Source organism: Xyrauchen texanus, chromosome 27 (assembly GCF_025860055.1).
Source record: "Xyrauchen texanus isolate HMW12.3.18 chromosome 27, RBS_HiC_50CHRs, whole genome shotgun sequence".
In the NCBI taxonomy this organism is placed as follows: Eukaryota; Metazoa; Chordata; class Actinopteri; order Cypriniformes; family Catostomidae; genus Xyrauchen; species Xyrauchen texanus.
In genome coordinates this window covers 11,147,063-11,168,489 of record NC_068302.1, presented here as the reverse complement: position 1 = coordinate 11,168,489, position 21,427 = coordinate 11,147,063, and the positions used below count along the sequence as shown (strand labels likewise).

Here is a 21,427-nt window from a genome sequence, read left to right as displayed (position 1 = left end):
TTAATGCTCATTGGTTATCCTTAGAGAAAACAACACCTGATAAATAAGAAAAGTAAAAGTACGCACCGCACTGGACTCAAACCAACGTCTCCGGCATGGGAGGAGGGTGCGCTAACAAGGAGGCTAAAGGCTACAACCTGTATTAACAGTTGCTAGTGCACCTGTTGAGGTCAGGAGAGTGAGGTTTAGCCTACTGTGGGTGAAAGCCAGCCAGATGTTGATCTTCAGGCTTTAAGGACAAAAAAAGTATTATTATTTTACATTACAAGCTATTATGATATCATCTTACCATAAGTTCCTGAGACTCAGCAAAAAAAGTTTTACAAATTCCACTTTTTAACTGTCATTATAGTGTTTGGTGCATAAAATACATATGATAAAAATTGTTTATTGAAAAAATTATATTTTATTCATATAGCATTTGATGTGCTGAATTGAGCTGTGATATATTTCAATCCATATTTATAGATCAAGGAGAGGAAGTTGTCATGGCCAAACTTTCAAACATTTTGTAGCCCAGGGAGTCCTCTGATAATACCACTGTAGCATGTATGGGCTAAGAAAAATAACAAATGCCCTACACAAAGTGAATTGATGGGACTCAGGAGGATAATGACTTTCATCAAATATTACTTAGCACAATATTCCAAGTGTTCTGAAGCCATACAATCACACAGACCAAAATGTATGTTTAGAATGACAGAATTTTCATTTTTGGGTAAACTATTCCTTTAAATATTAAAAAAGTAACACAATTGTCATGGCATCTAACAAAAACCCCTTTCTCTTCTTCTTTCAGCTGGTACAAACTGGTGGACAAGAATGGTAAACAAGACAAAGACCGAGGTGAAGTTCTCTTGGACATCCAGTTTATGCGGAATAACTTGACGGCCAGCATGTTTGACCTTTCCATGGGAGACAAACCTCGGTCTGGCATCGGCAAACTCAAAGATAAGATCCGCGGTAAGAAGAAAGACGGATTCTCGGATTCTGCCTCTGCAATCGTGCCCTCTTTAGTGGAGTCAGACAGTGAAGGGGAAGACGAGGACGTCACAGATTCTCCTAAGAAAAAATCGAAACTGAAAACCTTGTTTGGACCAAAGACAAACCTCCAGAGGAATGTATCCCAGTCCATGTCCACACTGGGCACCCTGCCTAAGAAGAATGGTTCGCTAAGCAGCAGCAGATCTTCAGGCCTTAATGTGGAATCCCCTGATGGTAAGCTCAAAGGACATAGAACGAATTCAATGGAATTTAGTTACCGGCAATTATTTCTCCTTTCTCCCATTTTTATGAATGCATTCAGATTAGTAGTATTAGTTTACCCTCATAGACCCAAGGATTGATAATGATGGTGTAATTTATTTTTTCCTTCTTGAATGTGTTTTGGAAAGCCATTGGCTAAAAACCTTTTGAATTTGATGTATGTATTAATTTGGGCAGAATTTAGAAAAAATGTCAAGTATACTGACAACACATATTTAAACATAAGCCTAGAACAGTTGCTTTGACCTTTATAGACACCTTCCCAGTAAGCTAGAAGATACATTTCAAAAAGGTAATATTGGCATTTGCAATAATTATTGACTGGGCTCTGTTGTGTACAGTACATAAAACAATATAAGCACTATGTCATTGCTTAAAACAAGTGTTGCAATTTTGCTAAAGTGGGTTAAAATACATTTGATTTAACTATAGTGTAAATCTTCTATGACCAGTGTGCATAGAGAGAGGTATTGAGTATTTTAGACTTATTCACAATGGAAGCCATTCATATAATGATCATAGATATTAGATCATGTACATTTCAGTTTTAAAACTAATGTTTTCTCCCGCAGTGAAAAAGAAGTTTAAATTTCTGGGACACAAGCGCAACGACAGCACAGATAGCAAAGTATCTCTCGGCCCCTTTTCTCTTCTGAGCCGCTCTAAACAGAACATACCTGAGCAGAATAACCTCTGTGTCAATGGCAACCACGTTTATGCAGAGAACCAAGAACCTAAACCTGGTTTTGGATCTGAACTCAGTCTGAACAGCTCAGGAAAGGGTTCAGTAGAAGATGTTAATAAATATCATCAACGAAACACATCCGATGTCTCCATTGACTCATTTAAAGGTCTGAGTGTGCCCTCATACAAGGCTGAGGTGAAAGACAAAGCTCCACAGCGCCCTCTAGATGACAAGACTCAACTTGAGACAGAGGAAAAGACTAAGAAACTAGAAGGAAGAAGCCTTCAAGAGATGCTTGACCGGCAGGAAGATCAGGAGAAAAGGAAGCAGCAAGAACGAGAGAAGAAACAAGAAGAGGAGAAGAAAAGGAGACTGGAGGAGCAAGAAAAGAAGCGCAAGGAAGAAGAGGAACAGCAGAGGAAGCGGCGCGAGGAGCTATCACAGAAAGCAGAGGAGCAACGGCACCAGGAAGAGAGCAGGGTAACGGAAAGGCTATCTTCTCTCTTTGGCATTGGAAAGAAGAAAGAGGAGAAGATGGAAGAAGCAAGCCCTCAAGCTATGCCTGAAACCAAACATTTAGATGTGTCCTCATCCAAAAACCCCTTTGAAGACATTCCACTCACCCCAGAACCTTCAACCTTGGAAGGGAAATCCGTTGACACACAAAGGGGTGTTCGAACTCCCTCAACCCAACGCCACCTGCTAGTATTTTCCCCACTCGCACAGCTAAAGTATCTGCAGTCAAGCCGAGGTGAGTGCTCGTATATCATCTCACTAGAATACACTTATCATGATACATTTGAAAGCTTGGTCTATAATCTCTTAATTCACGGATCTGAAACCTTATTGTGCATGAGAGCTTTCAGAAGGGATAAAATAATGTGGAGAACTATATGTTTGATATACCCCAAGAATATTAATTTGCTGTTCTCTGCCTTATGCTTAATTCTAAATGCAATAACACACTGCTGTCTTTTTCACCTTTAATCATATGTCCAAGAAATTATCCTGAAATCGTTTAATGTTCTGGTTCATTGGATATTTTTAATGATTTCTCACAAGCATTGTAAATTTTTTGGCATTGTTGAATTCTTTGTTCTGACTGGTTGACAAACTTTCAACCTATATCTCTGCGGTAATGCGCTAAACAAGCCACATGATAAGATGCGCGAGTTGACGGTCTGTGACCCGGATGCAGCCGAGATTCGTCCTCTGCCACCCGGATTGAGGCGAGTCACTAGTTGGGGCAGTCCAAATTGGGAGAAAAGGGAGAAAAAAAAATGATCTAAAATAAATTGTGTACACCTAAGTGTCAAGGCATTAAGTATGATAGCTTAAGTGGTATGATGGAAATGCCCCCTTCCCCCAAAACCTTACACTCACCACCAATATATCTCTGTGACCAGTGCATTTGGAAAGTGTTGTGAGGCATTTGTCTGTAATGTGGCAATGGGATTATTTGTTTTCCATTTGGTTAGGTATCACTTGAATTTAATATTTTTGCATTGAGTACATTGACTTCTCTTTTCTGTGACACAGTCACTGTGAAAAATGTAGTCTGGCAATCATTTTTCAACTTTGTCAACAATAGACAGCTCTCTGGTTCCTGAATAAATCTATACTTAAAATGCTCTTTTTTTTATTCTTAGGTTACAACCATAATAACCTTTGTATTATTTGTATTTTAGTTTTATTTTATCAAGCTTTTTATCCTCTCTAATACTGAAACAAATTGTACCTGAATCTTGGTTGGTTAATACACCTACTTGGCGATGACAGCATGCTAAACAAAATACTTTATGAATGCTTGACCTTACTCTTGGCATCCAGTGGTTATTTGTTCAGTTTCTTACGTAACCTAAGTGTGCTTAACATGAGCTTTGCCTTAGTGAATGATTTTTATCTTGACTCAACTACTTATTTGTTTGTAACTTACTTGACCTGTTTGCCAGGAGCCTTGTGATTGGCTAATGGAGGTGGGAATGTGGACTGGATTGTTAGGTGCTGCTCTTCTGGTATGGAGTGAAACTAGTTAATGATGATGTGAGCTTGTGATCTTACAGACAGTGACTAAGAGACAGTGTCTGAGCTCAAAATTGTGAAGGATTCTATTTTCAATACTGGAAGCTTTAGGATTTTCCAAACTTCTGTTTTGTGGTGATAGACTAATATGGTGAGTAACTCTGTTTCCAAAGGCTGAGGATAGAAAAAAGACAAGAATATGCGTAAGGCGTTTGTTGTAGTGGAATTTTAGACTTGGAAGTGCATGGTTGCATTCTTCCTGTTTTGCTTGTGTTTATGATTAAATGCTTTGAATATAGAGAATTCTAATGTGTTTTACATTAGCAAAAAGTTTTTTTTTTTAAATAAGAGAGATGCCTTAGAAAAGACTTTATTGCTACAATAATAAGTTCTAATTTAAGTCAGTAATTTTTGGCAGATTAGGTTTACTGTAAAACTAAAATATAACATAAAACTAAATTTACTAGAATTTGTTAATCCAAAAGAGTTCATTTGTGAGATTTTCAGGTGTATTTGTGTCATCATATCTAAGTAATACAATGAAATACAAAGAAAAACTGTCCGGTTTTAGCTTTTTATATATATAAAACTTTGTAATAAGGTTTGTTGCATGATTAATGGAAAGTCAGTTTCTCAGTTGTTTTCGTAGTGTGAATACTGTATAGTGTTGTAATGTTTATTAAAATAATTATCAGATTGATTTTAGTGCATTTTATGGTTGGACTGATATTGCCTGACAGAGCTAGAAGAATTGTTAAAGATAAAATCTTAAAATTTTGTTTTTACTCTTTGGCAGATTGGCCCTGAGTCTGCTGCCTGAAACAGATAATAGCCATTCCCAATCTCCCTCAAACTTTATTGACTCCTACAGCACTGTCCACTCTTCCCCACTTTCCCCATCCCTCTCTAGTGATCCTTTTGAATGTATGGGTATGTTCTCTGATCTTCATTCTTCTCTGGCACCTCTGAAACCTCCAAGGAGTTATATTGAGTCCCCTAGAAACAGCATGGAAAACCTTTCTGGAGTTGGCACTGCTACAAAATCTGAGAAGCGAAGGGCTCCTCTACCCCCTGATTATCCTGGGGGCTTATCCGGGACTGAGAGCCACCATCCAGAAATTGGGGATCAAGTGCATAACCAGAACGCCAAAGATAGTCAGATGCCTTCTCTTCCTCTCCCAGACTACGAATCACTCTACCAGAAGAAGAGGCATGGGGTGATGAGTCAAACACATTGGGAACATATTATTGCAGAAGTTAACCAGAGAAACTGGGATCTCTCTGAAGAAATGAGTGTTGATGGGCCTGAACAGCCTATGGCAAATAAATTTGCTGTTTTAAAGAATAGAACCTCAGCCAGCCTTAACCAGCATCAAATTAATCATGAGACACCTCCCCCTGCCACCTTGAGGCACAAAGAAGCACTCATCCCACCCAAAGCATCTGATCTATCCACACCAAAGCTATTTGTTGAAGGTAATGTCCAGCATAGTCACATCAAAGATCCTATATATTCCACTATCAATAAGCCTGGCCAATTTGCTTCCAAAAACATGGAAAACATCCCATCTCCAAAGGTTCAGGGTCGACATGTACCTCAAGAAACTGAAAGGAAGTCTCACACTCCTCATGTTGTTACCCATCAACCTTCCCAGTCAAATGAGAGGCCAGCACCAGCTGCCAGAGCTGTCCCTAATGTAAATTCAAAGGTTGATAAGGAATCAACTGCTGATGATGTGACTAAAGAGATGCCTTTGGTCAAACCCAGACAACGCACATTAAACAAGGATCCAGTTAAACAAGTCCAACCAGAAAAGCTGTTTATAACTCATCCTGTGACATCGGAAAGCAACCAAGGTGATAAGCCTCAGAATGGTGCCATAAGTGCATCCACAAAGAATGGTCCTGGCCAGTGGGAAAGTTTCTCCTTGGAGAATTTAGATGAAGCAGACCACTCCAAAACCAATGTGACAAAAGAACGACTTATGACAAAACTTGCCAAAGAACCTAAGAAGGGGATGATTAACCTCGATCCATTCCCAAATGATAACCTTATATCCAATGACTCCTGGAGTTTACCACAGCAGAACATGAAATATGATCCATTTACTGAGGGCCCAAAGAAAATGGAAAATCGTGAAGATGAGACGCTACTTCATATTGATGACAAAGATAACCTTTTTCCAAACAAAGGGACAAATGATCCATTCACACAAATTTCTGAGAAAAGAACGCCACCAAAATTGGAACCCAAAAAATCACCCAGCTTCACTGATCAAGCCAGGGCCACATTCCAAAGAAACTTTTCACTTAGAAAGAAAAACTCTTTTCGCCAAAACACTAATTCTGGGAAAGCTCTTGCAGAGAAAAGTAGCCTGAATAGATCGGTTTCTCAGAATTCACAAGATGATGTGGAGCTGACTGTAACTAGTGTTGCTCCACCGAGCAGAACTGAACCCACCCTGGTAACATCTGAGCCCCCGATGGGTGGCCCTTCTGGGGGCAAGACGGCTGTCCGTGCTTGGTTCTCACCATCAGAGGCTCAGCCTGTTACCCTTCAGGGTGGTAGTGGAAGTGCAGTTTCAAATCCACGAAGGTGAGAACAGTGCTCCCAACCCCCTACTAACAACTCCTTGAACCACCCTAACAATTTGTCATCGGCTGTTGTGCTAAACTCTTCAGCTTTCAAATCAACATCAGCTTTTTACCGTGGAACTGCTTCAATCAATCTCTGGATCCTTCTAGATTAAGGGGGATGCTTCCGTGGCATTTGTTCAATCGGTTGTTGGGTGGCTGCTGCTTTGTGGAATCTTGAGGGTTAGGATATTGATGCTGAATGCTGCTAATCATATATATGCATTGGTGGTGTTTTGAAATTCATGGTTGTCTATTAGGATATTGATGGTTGTCTTTGTGATATAAAGCATTTAGCTCAATATCACAAATAATACAGATTTTGTGCAGGCATTCAATTGTGTTTGTTCTAGTGCTTCATATTGGATAGATCAATAGTTAGCAAAATAAACAAATGGACAGATTTTTATTGAAAACATCAACAATTATGTACATATTGAGTGCATTATCTTATTATTAAAAACTGGTTTCCTATGGGCTCTATATCTAAGAACTTATATTTGAAATGAAACTGGTGCATTCAACACCATATATTGGAGTCACATTCTCATATGTTGCCATGATCTGAGATACTGCTTTATTGGTGGAGCATGACTAAAGGTCATGTTGTTGTGCATGCTTATTGCCTTTTACGTGCAAATACCCTTTAACATAATACTGTACAAAGGTGCTTGAAAGACCAATGAGGTTTTCTTTTCTTTTTTTCCTCATCTCTGTTTTAATGATTTTTGTTTTTTGGGGGGAAAACTTCACATTGGGTGTGTTTGGAATGGCTTGTTAACAGAAGTACTGCTTACTGCATACTGCATTTTATGTAGTATGCAACTAAATGTTTTAAACTATAGTAGTATGCTACATACATTTGCTACATACCATACTTGCTCTGTTACATATTATATCAGCAAGAGGCATTAAGATGTCATTTCGGAAACATATACAGTAAATTGTCATTTTGACCTCAACATAATTTTTTTATAATATAATAACTGGCATGTTACGTCATTCCAAACTTACCTAATATCTAAAATTATGGGCCGTGATTACATCTTAGATCATTTGTGTGGTTCTCTGAAAATTCTTTTTATCCTTCTCCTGTTTGATGCAACAACAAAACAGTTATTTGACATTTTCACCAGCCTAGTTTTCATGTTCATTGCAGTAATATGTGTGTCTCTGCATTCTCAGGCCTCACCCAGTAAAACCTATGAGCTCAGAGAGTCAGGTTCTCAGTTCTCTCGCTGTGGGGAAAGATATGAAGAACATCACCATCAAGGAAATGGCTGAGAAGTCAAAGGTACAGTACTTTACAAGTCATCAGTCTGATGCATGTCTACATACATTAGACAATTGAAAAATAGCGCAGAAGGAAAGCAAGAAATTGTCCTGTTTGAATGAAAGATTTTGTTTTATTTTCACTCTGCTAGGAAAGACAAGTGTGTTTATAGTGCAGACTACTTGATTGCAACTGCTAATCAAGTAGTCGTGGCACCCTCAAATTTTGATGTTGGAGAAATGCTGGTCTATTCGCTAATTAAAATTGTAAATTGACCAATTGTTTTTACTCATACTTCATAATTGTGTACCCAGATTGGAGAGAGTGGTCTGTACACCCAGCTCACACAGGAGGAACTGATCACACTGGTGGTGAAGCAACAGGCTGAACTTTCTAAGAAAGATGCCAGGATCCAAGAGATGGAGGATTACATTGATAACCTGCTCGTTCGCGTCATGGAAGAGAAACCCAGCATCCTGCTTTCACTTCAGTCCAAGTGTTAGGGCTCGATCCTAGCATTTCGCTTGACTTTGGCCAGATCATAACACTGAGACACTGTAATCCTATGTAATTTGTCTGATCGAGCCAGAATGATTTTGAATTTTATTCAGAATGTAACTCACATCTTATTATCGTTTTTATGTTTCTGCTTGAGTATTTAATGCATAGTAGAGTTGCTGGCATCTTCACATTCTAATATTGATCAATCCTTTTAACATTACTTTGGAAATTGGATATGTATAATATATCAAGACTACCAAGACAATGTCAGAATGCTACAGTTTCTTGTGTTCTCAATGATCTGTTGTAATCGACTGGATACAGGGGTATTATTTAGTTTTTTGCTGATAGGAGCTGGGTATGAGCTCCTCCAAAATTTGTCCAACAGTGAAGACCGCCTATTTATAGATTATCCACTTTTGTTTTTTTGTGCACAGCGATCTGTCCATTTAGGCAATGATGCTTCCTAAATGCATTATTTATATTAGCATCTCAAACTTCTATTTGAAGACTTCCTTTTTGCTTGAAGTGATGTATTTAGATCATGACTGCTGACTTGTGTCTATATCAGAGCGCTTGCATTATTGCTGATGTGGCCTTATCTCTGTTGGGGCTTAAGTTCAAGTCAAGGGACAAATCCCGATAAATCTAACTGTTGCTGGGATATGCTGTACATTTAGACCTTATGCAATTTTTACTTGAGTGGGGTGTTTTATTTATGAAGGATTAATATTTTATACTGAAGAAATTTTCTGAAGTACACTGATGTTCTGTAGAAATGCCTTAATCAATAATTATTTTTGTTACCTATACTTATATTTCTGCTATTAAAAAAGGCCTAAATCCTACATCATTTTCATTGCTCAATGGGCCATTAGTCAACACTGGGCAATACCGGGTAACATTTTAAAGTGCATTTTTAGCTGAGTCAGCTGTTTAATCAGTCAAGTTCAAACTTAGATTGTATAGTAGTGACATTATTGACCAAGGATTAATGAGCATTAATTGTGAAGACATTCTTAAGAAGTTTTTTGACATTAACGTTTTGGGCACAATGAACAATCGAGGGACTGTTTTCTTTGTGTGTACATACTGTGACATTCTGCAGTTCTTTAATGGATAAGTTAAAACCGCTTGCAGAAATTCAGGTAATATGGTACATTCTACAAACAATGATTTTTGCGATGTTAAGTAACATGTACCTTGTCTGTTGTGGAAACAAAAGTTCTATGGTTTAAGAAAATACTGAAGACTTCTTACCCTACCAACTATAATCTTAACATTATGCACCTGTAGCTATATTCATAAATATGAATATTTTAATGTATTGTGTTTATTTGGACATGACTAATTTGAATTGTTTTAGTTATGTGTGTGTGTGTGTGTGTGCGAGAGAGAGAGAGAGAGAGAGATAGATACTGGCGGCCAAAATTTGGAATAATGTACAGATTTTGCTGTTTTGGAATATAATTGGTACTTGAATTCACCAATGTGGCGTTCAACTGATCACAAAGTATAGTCAGGACATTACTGATGTAAAAAATATAGTCATGGAACACCCATTTCCAGCAGCCATCACTCCAACATCTTATCCTTGAGTAATCATGCTAAATTACTTATTTGGGACTAGAAAATCACTTGTCATTATATCAAACACAGCTGAAAGCTATTTGGTTCATTAAATGAAGCTTAACATTGTCTGTTTGTTTTTGAGTTGCCACAGAATGCAAAAGGCTGGCATGTCTTCAGGTTAATATTTGATAAAAAATGGCAAATAAGAAACGGGTTTCTCTAGAAACTCGTCAATCAATCATTGTTTTAAGGAATGAAGGCTTTACAATGCTTGAAATTGCCAAAAAAAATTAAGATTTTATACAAATGTGTACGCTACAGTCTTCAAAGGCAAAGGACATCTGGCTCTGACAAGGACAGAAAGAGATGTTGAAGGCCAGATGTACAACTAAACAAGAGGATAAGTACATCAGAGTCTCTAGTTTGAGAAATAGACTCCACATGTCCTCAACTGACAGCTTCATTGAATTCTACCCGCTCAACACCAGTTTCATGTACAACCGTACAGAGAAGACTCAGGGGTGCAGGACTTATGGGAAGAACTGCAAAGAAATAGCCACTTTTGAAACAGAAAAAAACACAGACATTGGACAATATGTAATTGGAAAAGAGTGTTATGGATCTTAACCCCATTGAGCTTTTGTGGGATCTGTGGCAAGTGCTACAGGAAGTGTGGGGTGAAATGTCACCTGAGAATCTGGACAAACTGACAGCTAGAATGACAAGGATCTGCAAAGCTTTCATTGTTACACATGGAGGATTTTTTGATGAGAATTCTTTGAAGTAGTTTAAGAAATAAAAAATAAAGAAAAAATCAAATTGTAATAGTAATTTTTCACATTATTAATGTCCTGACTGTATTTTATATGACTGACACATTGTAATCAGTTGAATGCCACTTTGGTGAATAAAAGAAACAATTTCTTTCCATAAGGTGGATGCTGTACACAGGGGGGTGGTTGAAGAGAGTCCCCTATTCACTGTGTAAAGCGATAAATGTAACTTTCATTCATTCATTTATAAGAGCAAAATCTGTACATTATTCCAAACTTTTGGCCGCCAGTGTATATATTTCATGTTCATTTTAACCGTCAGAGACTTCACATCCTAGAGCTTCCAGTGTTTATCATTCAGTTGTTGTCTATCCTATTGAATTAGTTCACTAGCATTTTGACTGTGACCGGACTCGATATGCCAACAAGTTCCTTATTTTCTGAATTTGCATAAGAAGCCTTAAATTAATTTCATTTGTTTAGCATATATGCACAACATAAGTACTGTATATGCTTTACAAACCTGTGCCTTCTATTTTCAAGATTCAGCCTTTAAATATCTTTTGAATAACACATGAATATACTAGTATTTTCCTTTATTTCAACAACTGCATAAATGTAATTTTAATTGAATAAACAATTAATTGAATAAAGCCTGTAGCTGAATTCATTTATTTGCGTATTAAAGGAATATTCTGGGTTCAGTGCAGTGCAATTAGTTTTACTCGTCCATCCTTTTCTTTAAAAACAATAAGAACAAATCTGGATTACATTGAGGCATTTACAATGGCAGTCAATGGGGCCAATTCATAGACATTAAAATACTCACTGTTTGTATAGCCACAAGACATAAACCATATGTGTTAACATGATTTTAGTATGATAAAATAGTTTACTAACCTTCTATGAATAAAGTTTAACAATTTAAACAACTTTACAGCTCAAATAATACATGAGTTTTAACAGAAGAACTAATTGCTTTTATAAAATGATAAGCATCACATTTCTGTACCCTACAAAAATTGGCCCCATTCACTTTAATTGTAAGTGTTTCACTGTAACCCTGATTTTTGATTTTGCCTTATTTATTTTTTTTAAGAAAATGAGGGAATTTTATGTGGTAATCAACATTATGCCACAAATGCTATCAATTGAGCTTAACTTGTATTGAACCCAGAATATTCCTTTAACTCATAATTGTAAGATGTGACATATTTAACATATACACTGATTAGCTAAAACATTATGACCACTTGCCTAATATCCTGTTGGTCCGTGTGGTGCTAAAACAGCACCACTCAAGATGCATGGACTCTACAAGACCTCTGAATGTGTCCTGGGGTATCTGGCACCAATACAATTGCAGCAGCAGATCCTTCAAGTCCTGTAAGTTGCGAGGTGGATGTGCTAGACGTGTTGGTCCAGCACATCCCACAGATGCTCAGTCGGATTAAGATCTGGGGAATTTGCAGTCCAGGGCAACATCTTGAACTCTTTATCATGTTCCTCAAACCATTTCCGAACAATGTGTACAGTGTGACAGGGCACGTTATACTGCTGAAAGAGGCCACTGCCATCAGGGAATACCATTGCAATGAAGGGGTGTACCTGGTCTGCAACGATGTTTAGGTATGTGGCACGTGTCAAACTGACATCAACATGAATGGCCCATGACCCAGGGTTTCCCAGCAGAACATTGCCCAGAGCATCACACTCCCTTCACCTGCTTGCCATCTTCCCACAGTGCACCTTGGTGCCATCCAGGGGGTCAGGAATTGGCTGGTTAGCAGGTCCCTGTTAGCACCTTCTGGTAGATGCTGGAACTACACCCCCCGATGGCAAAAAGCATGTTTCTCCATAGACAGCCATTCAAAAGTTTTTGACAAAATATATTTTTTCCCCATAAACCATTTAAATTTTAATTATTTCATTACATTATAACACATCATCATCCAGTGACGGATTGATTTTGAAGGGCTCTTAAAAGTGTGAAATTTATTTATATGTATCCTATTGATGAGTGATCAGTCACGTGACACCTGATCCCAGAACTGAGCGCCCATGAACAAAGATGGCAGCCTCCATTTCGATAGCTTTCTGGAAACCCGGCACTAGCTGAGCACAGTCATAGAGATGAATGGGTATGCTAACGGATAGCTCTCTCCAGCTATTTTAGAGCTCCATGTTCCCATCACTTCCCCAGGTAAAAGGTGCACATGTTCACAGCCGTCCACGTGATGTAAAAGGAAACGGGACTCATCCGACCAGGCGACCTTCTTCCACTGCTCCAAGGACCAGTTCCGACACTCGTGCCCAATATAGGCGCTTTTGACAGTGGACAGGGGTCAATATGGGCACTCTGACCCGTCTGCGGCTATGCAGCCCCATACGTAGCAAGGTGTGATGCATTGTGTGTTGAGACCACTGATATATATATATAGAAATGGATCACTGATGCAATGTTAAACTGCCAGCAGGAGGTGAAGCCACCGGAAGTGTTCAAGTGGCCATCTTAGTATGCCGAAACTTCCAAAGAGCATCAATGACTGACAGACAAAAACATCCGTTTCACCATCTCCAACCTACGGATATGACAGTTGAATTTCGCCCTCTAGTGACAATCATATTTAATGTTTAATTAGCTGTTATGGATAATGTTTGTTACAATGGAGATTGGATTGCGATGTCAGAGCATTCACCTGCCCCTGTCTTCAGTCTATCAGTGCAGCACAACGATCAACAAAGTTAGCGGGAAACTATCCACAAGTTTTAATGTAAGTATGAAAAGCTGTAATATTTGCTTGTTTTGGGTTGACAACATATCTGTTTGCCTCGGAGGGTCCTTAAAAAAGTCAAACCAGGATTTTAATTGTCTGTTTTCATATTCAAGCGCTCGTTGTAGTCATACATGTCATAAATGACGTGTTTGTATGCCATGTAAACGTAGCATATCAGTTTTACTTTGACCAGATTTGCTTTCCATGTCTCCCTCAAGCGCTGCACATTTGATAGAGGAGACAGCATAACCGTGAGAAAAAGGCACTTTTTTTGATAAAAACATAAACTCTAAAATCTGTTCATAATAAATAAGTCGGAAAATATCAGTTTTTTTTTTAATCTTACCTCAATTTCAGTTAACTTGTTTAAATTCAGGTGATCTGATCACCCATGAAGTTTGTTAGTGGTGGATACTGTTTGATACAGAAACACATAACTCGCTCAGGCTTTCAAGAAACAGAAAAAAATTTCAACTTTAAAAGAGCCAATATGTAATATATTCATTGTACTAAAGCAAAAAAATTATCGTATATTATCAGAGATTTAGGAAACATGCCAAGTTCAAATAATGGCTTCTCCGAAATCAATACAGCCAATATTTTCAACTTTGTAATGTCGATTCCGGGACGAACTTTCTGTTTTTGTTTTGGCCTGTGTGATCCCACCCACTGCCCATTTACCAATAGAATTTTGACACCCCGGGTTGCCAGATTTGAAACAAGTTAGTGGCCAAACATGGTGCGCTCCAGCCATGGAAGCCAGCAATACATCTAGCTAACATTGACAGAGTTATAAAAAATCCACATGAGCTGGCCTATAATTTGCAAACATTGCAAACGTATACATTAGCTGATTAATGGGCCGTAGGGAGACCACTCTCTCCAATATTTTGAATTTGGACTGCAGTAACCATTTTAAATACTTGATGAAAATGTTACATATTGCTCCTTTAAATAAATGCCCTCTAGTGCACAAAAATATTGAGTGCATATATCAAATATTCCTCCCCACATAGTGTTGTTGTACTCACTTCAGTAACAATGTTACATAAACTTAACATGAACAAAATGTGTATCTCTTCTTTATATAATACCAGCAATATAGAACAATTGTGATTAAACACTATAATCATTTAATAAACTGTGTTATGCTAATTCTTTTAAACTAAACTCAGTGCCATGACTGCCAAAATGTATACAAAAGAATCGACATAACCATATTGGGGGCTTAATGGTACGTTCAGTGTATCTCTTAGTTTCTTGTTTCTGCACTGCATGCAGGTTGGATATGTTGAACAACTAATGTTGCCTCTGTGGTTGAAAAAACACAAAGCAAACTGTGCCAGCGACGTCAAGTGCGTGCTAAAGACAGAACATTTGCAGTGGGTGACAAAGTATTAGTTTGTGATTATCGGAGGGTAAAGAAGTGGATGCATGGTGTTGTTTCCGCAAAGACAGGCCCTGTATCATATACACTGTCAATATAGGCTTTCAGTGCACTGGAGGCATCATGTCTGCCATGATTAAAACTTTACACAATATTAAAATGACATGTTGGTGCAATTTATTATAATTTTAGAAATAACAAAAGCCTTTTTTAGGGTCATGACAAAACAAATGTAGCCATGTTCAAATGTAGGACTGGTGGTGAAATGCACACAATTGTCCACTAGATGACAGTAGAACGCAGCACATATTATGGCATATTGTCAAGCACGTTGGTGTTTTGAAAATGTACATGGCAATTATTGACTTTTACAAGCAAGCACTGTAAGTCGTTGCAACACAACGGGCAAAATATCTAAGTGCTGGATGTGTAAAGGTTATGAAAAATACAGTATCTATATGCAAATTAGAAGCTTGAAACAATAAATAATTAACGGAACTAAAAGACTGATATGGACTTGCGTCATCAGCAGATGCCAAGGGAAGAGATCACATTATTTTGCACAAACTACTTATTTGGTGATCCCTTTTGTACAGAAGTGTATCGTACAGAATTACGTTTTTTGGCATAATTATGATTTGAATGATATAGTCTTCAATAAGACGAGATAGGGAAAAAAAGGCAACCTTAGGCTGTAGTATATGCATGGTTTTTCAAACAACACCAAAATGCAAAGATTTTCTTAAAGGAAATGTTGACACAGTTTGTATGATAGGTGTTTATTTTTTCACTCGCACATGTTTAGCTGCAAAAGTCATTCGCTACAGATCCAGATATATCCATTGGCCTATGCTGGTAGATTATCAAATAATGGCTGGTAAATGCCCTGCTGAAATAACAAGCAAACATCTTAATCCTGCCTAAAATTGTCTGGTGGTTTTAGCTGATTTAAGCTGATATACCTGGCCCTGGTCTTCAACTGGAATCCCAGCCTGTCCATCTGAAAAGTGTACAAAAGCTATCTAAAACCAGCATAGGCTGCAGCGAGATCAGCTTAGACCAGCAATTATTATTATTATGATTATTATTGTTTTTGTTATTTTGAAGTAATTCAGATGCTTCAAGAAGTGTTTTCAATGAGTGCTGGATGTATGTATGTAAACAGGTAAAAAAACAAATCAGGAAGCTGGATATCTTACACTAGGACTTATTTACAGGCATGAATTACTGTGGTCTGGTTTCAACATGACATTTAGTTCAATATCATTATGTTTTTCCTGTAGCTTTAGGCTTTTAAGTCTCCATCCATACTGGAAGTGCAGCAAAGTAGGAAATAGCACTGCTCTATTTACCATTCTCACATAATAATAATAATAATAATAATAATATAATAATAATAATAAATGTACCATGATAGATAACATGTAATATTTCATTTGTATTCTTTCTCTGATGTGACAGTTGTGAATTGGCACGGACCTAAAGGCTACATGATGAGGGAGACCATTTAAAACGCTTTTAAATCAGCAGATTTTGACTTCATCGCTATGATATCCATTAATGTTGCATGACTGACTGAATTAAGATTGAAATTGCAATATACTGTACGATTACTAAACCTTAAAATGCTGCATTTCTGCATTCAGCGCTTCAGTCAGTGCTGTGTGAGCAAATGGTGTCCTCTAGTGGTCTGGATGGCATTATCAATTGTTCATAATACAGTACCACTATAATACAGAATTTAAAAGGGGTTTTTGTTCCTTTGGTTAAAACGTATTATTTTTGTTGATGTGGTTGATATTTTCGTGGAATTGCCAACATATGCATTATACGATTTTGTAATGTTTTATCATATACAGTACATACTGTACATGTATGTGAGTTCTGTTGATTTGAACTGCAAAAATAGAAGTGCAAATATGTTTTAGAAGTACAGAATAAACGTATCTATCATCATGTTATCATATTTAATAATTTTTTTCTCATTATCTTCTATTTATCTTACATTGTGGCTCTCTTAAAACGTTTGGCCTGTCCATGATCAATGGAAATTATTCATTTTTAGAACAGTGGAAAAGCTTGTGTACCTCTTTGTACATTTGTAAAGCATAATTCCAAAGAAATAGTGGCAAAATATAGGTATCGGCCTATGTTTTTTTTTGTTAAAATTTGCAATTTCTCAACCAAAAACGTTCAAATCGGCGCATCCCCACAAAACAATGCAAGTTCTCGTGCGAACACACACGCCACTGTGAACAGGCTTCTCTCGTGTGCTCGCTTTTGGGTTGTTTCCCAACAAAATGTATTGTACCACTTCAGAAGACTTGGAATATGTCACACAAGCTACTTTTATGATATTTTTTTAGATGCTTTTCATTTTATTCAACAACACACATAATTTCAAAACAGCATTACTGAAAATCATGCTTTAACAGAAAATGAAGCTGTAATATCTGCAATGTCAGAGTCATCATTGTACAGTTTGATAAAAATGTGATTATAAATTGCATTTAATATAATAATAATTAAATAAGTAAGTAAATAATTATTATTTTTAGACCCCAGTGAGGAAGCTAAAAGTGACTATGGCAAGGATCACAAAACTGCATAAGAGGTTGGTTAATGAAGAAAAATAACCTTGGAGGAAAACCAGGCTCACTGTGGGGGCCAGTTCCCTCTGGCTAACAGCAGGAATATAATGCCAATATGAGTTATTTATGTGGACCGCAAGTCATGGTTTCAAATTGGGAAACTAAATAATTATTAATGGCAAATGTTTAAACAAAATTATTTTGTATTAACTGTAAGATTAATGACTAAAATCTTAGAAGTACACCCTGAATTAATTGCAGAAGTTCACATAGATGCATTGTACTTTGTCGTTTGGCTAATGACGGCTCTAGTTATTAATTTAATTTAGTATCTATGTAATCCATTTTAAGACTGTAGTCCATCCTTTGACCAAGGTGATGCAGGCAGAGATCAGTGAGGTGCATTGCAGTTCGACTGGCAGCTTGTGGCTGCTCATTTCGGTTAGGTCCATTCGGTTCAGGCAGTGGCCAATGAAGTATCCCATGTCTTACGGTTGGAGTTGGAATCTATTCATCCACTGTGAAGTCCATCGTAATAGGCTGTAGTGCCACAGGCTGCAGTTGGTCATCATCACTCAGTGACACAGCAGTAGGAGTCGGATATCAGGCTCTGGTAACCTCCAGATATGTATCCCGAGGTTGACACAGAAATATTAGAATAATATTAGCTTACATGCCATTCACTTTAAAACGGAATTGTAGAATATGAGTTGATGGATAAATTAGGTGCATGCCTGGCTAAAAAGATGAGTCATTAGTCTACACTTAAACTAAGAGAGTATGTCTGAGTCCCGAACAGTGTTAGGAAGTCTATTCCATTTATGAGCCAAATAGGAAAATGATCTACCTCCTTTTGTGGATTTTGATATTCTAGATATTATTAACAGGCCAGCTGTTTCACCCACGTAGAGTCAGCTCTCATGGAGACAGACTGCCTTTACTGGGAGGGCATGAGTCTCAAGACGCTGAGCTCACGAATCGCCCTCCTTCTCGATCACGAGGATGAGCAGGATGAATTTGAGGTGGACTTTGTGGCGTCACATGCCCCACGAGACCCTCTATCTTCATGCAACGCATCTATACCAATACATTATGTGCGTGATGAGCTCCGGCCCTCAACAAGAGAACATGGCCTTGTCTCATTCACGGTTCTGTCGCTGGGGATGATGACGATGTCAAGTCTCTCACTGCATCAGGTGAGTGGTCAGTGGATAATGCTACTACCCCTCCCCCCAGATATCGAGTGGTCTCCTCCAGAGGAACCTACACAATCTCGCCTTGATGAATGGTTCCTGCAGTCTAGATGTCGTCAAGCTACCGTGTCTCGTAGATCTGCCCTGTTCTTCTCTGAAGTTCATAACAAACTGTCAAAATTCTGGCGTGCGCCCCATTTAACTAGCAGTGATTACATACTCCAATTTGGATCACAGGGAAGAAAACTGTTACCATTATGCTTTCATCCCTCCTCCATTTATTTCGGATGAGGAACAATCCTTGCATTTGTTATGCACTGTGCGGGGGCTACACACATACATGTATGTCTGCCAGTTCAGACTGTCTGATCAGCTCTTTGTGTGCTATGGAGGATGCACGAAAGAAATGTCCATCTCCAAGCAAAGACTTTTTCGCTGGATCTTTGATGCAATTGTCCTGGCTTACGAGTCACAAGGTAAGATCTGCCAAATTGGGGTTAAAGCACACTCAACTAGAGGCATGGCATCCTCATGGGCATTGACGAATGGTGTGTGTGATGAGGAGGAAGGCATGGCCGGGCCATGAGTGTGCACACCTGGGGCTGAGTAGCCCAATCAGCGGGAGAGAGATAAGAGGAGCCGGGGATGCCATGGAGAGAGAGAGACACACACAGAGCTGTGTGTGTTCATGGTCGATGTCTGTTATTATGTTCCAGTTTGATGTTATGTTATAATTTAAGTCTTGTTGAATGTTGACACGTTTCCTTTCTCCTCCTTTCTCGAACCCCGTAATGGTGTGTATTTTCAAGACATATGTTTTGCAGCAGGAAGGTCTTCTCAAAACACATTCACAAGGTTTTACAACATAGACATAACGTCTCTCTCTTCACAAGTCATCTCTGTTTAGAGCGCTTGCTATTTCGTTTGCCAACATATACTTATGCCCCTCCCCTTAAGTACGGGCTCCCCATCATTTTATTCAACCACCTGCATCAGGCCCTTGTAATTCACCATAAAGTCACAATCACTTTCATTATGAATAACTCCCTTCCTGACTGGTTTCCTGAAGGGGTTAATTCACACAATATGACTATAGTTTATATATTCATTCCTGAGGGTCACTCACTTGCTGCATACTCATTTCGGTCGCCGTCACATGGTACTGCGGCGTCATGTTTCCTCTCTGGAAGATTATATATCCTGTAGCGTTTTGTGATGGGATTCTGTTCCCCAAATGTGTTTTCACGCAATGCCAAACAGAATCTGTTTCTGCACCTGCTTTTACAGCTGACATCTTTGTGTCTAAAAGGGCGGGGCTCAAACCTCGTCTCAGGAAACAGAGGGCATGTGTTGTATCTTAGCAATATTTCTGATGTGGAAGAATGTTGTTCTACAAACTCTGGAATATCAAATATAACACCTAAGTTCTTCGCAGTAAAAGACAACGTAACAGTACATCCATCGAGAGTCAAATTATATTTAATGGCTTATTTTTAGAGGTTTTTGTCCAATAATTAGTATTCTGTTTTGTCGGAATTGAGTAAAAGGAAATGTCTAGCCATCCAATATTTGATATCATTGATACACTCTGGAGAACTGTGTACCTTAGATTTTGAAGCCCCAAAAAAACGCATCCATCTATAATTTTATAAACTATAATCACTGGCTTCTGGTAACGGCCGTCCACGCGTTCACGAGAGAGTCGAGTTCCGGCATATGACACATGCTCCGGTGAGAAGTGACGAATGTGAAAGTGCATAGGATAGAGAAAGACAGTGAACGCGTGGACAGGCGTTAACGGAAGCAAGTGATTATTGTTTATAAAGTTAGAAATATGGATATTTCTCTTACAAAAAGGCATTGCTTCACTTCAAAAGGCCTTTATTAACCTCCTGGAGCCATATGATTCCTTTTTTGATGGATGGATGTGCTTTTTTGGACTTCAAAATCTAAGGTACCATTCATTCCATTATAAAGCTTGGAAGAGCCAGGATACTCCGATTGTGTTTGGCTGAAAGAAGAAAGTCATATACACCTAGGATGGCTTGAGGGTGAGTAAATTATGAGATAATTTTCATTTTTGGGTGAACTAACCCTTTAAGGAGCTATTTCTACTTGAACTAACAGTTGCAAATTGTGTGTGTGTGGTGTGTGTGTGTATTTAGGTTGATTCAGTGATATTAAATGCTTTTTTGTTTTTTTGACTAATGGAACCAGTTAGTTTAGATGTTATACCACATGAAGCACATTTTTGAATTCTGATTTTTTAGTGTAGGCTACACTGTAAAATCTTTTGTGAGGTAACCTACAAAATTACCTTAATGACATTACACAAAAACAAAAAAACTAAACTAAAAACATTTACTGGTTTTATTTAACTGAAAATTTTTTCTTTTTGATCTGGCTAAAGTTACATAACAAATTAGGTTACACCAACAAAAGTATTTTGTCTGGTAGAAATAGATCCTAGAGGTAACAATTGTGGGTTAACACTTTTTCCGTGTATTAAGTATAGCATATACAAAAATATAAAAAATATATGCTACATTAGACTATAGAACAGTTTTCTTTTTTTTTTACACCCAGTTGACAGGTAGCTTGAGGGACCCTTAGGGTTTGAAACATTTGAACAAGCTTTTTACAGCTCCAGGTGTTATAAACTTCTAACAGCAGTTTGTCTGAGAAGCATTTCCTATTCTGTATGTACAACAGATCTGAGGGAACCTAACATGGTCTCCAACATGCAGCCTGAG

General features: G+C 38.1%; 1 pseudogene; it reads left to right on the top strand.

Annotated features, from left to right (window-relative positions):
- LOC127621230 (rab11 family-interacting protein 2-like) overlaps positions 1-11,358 on the top strand; it is a 29,162-nt pseudogene extending 17,804 nt beyond the window's left edge.
- The last annotated feature ends 10,069 nt before the right edge of the window (positions 11,359-21,427 follow it).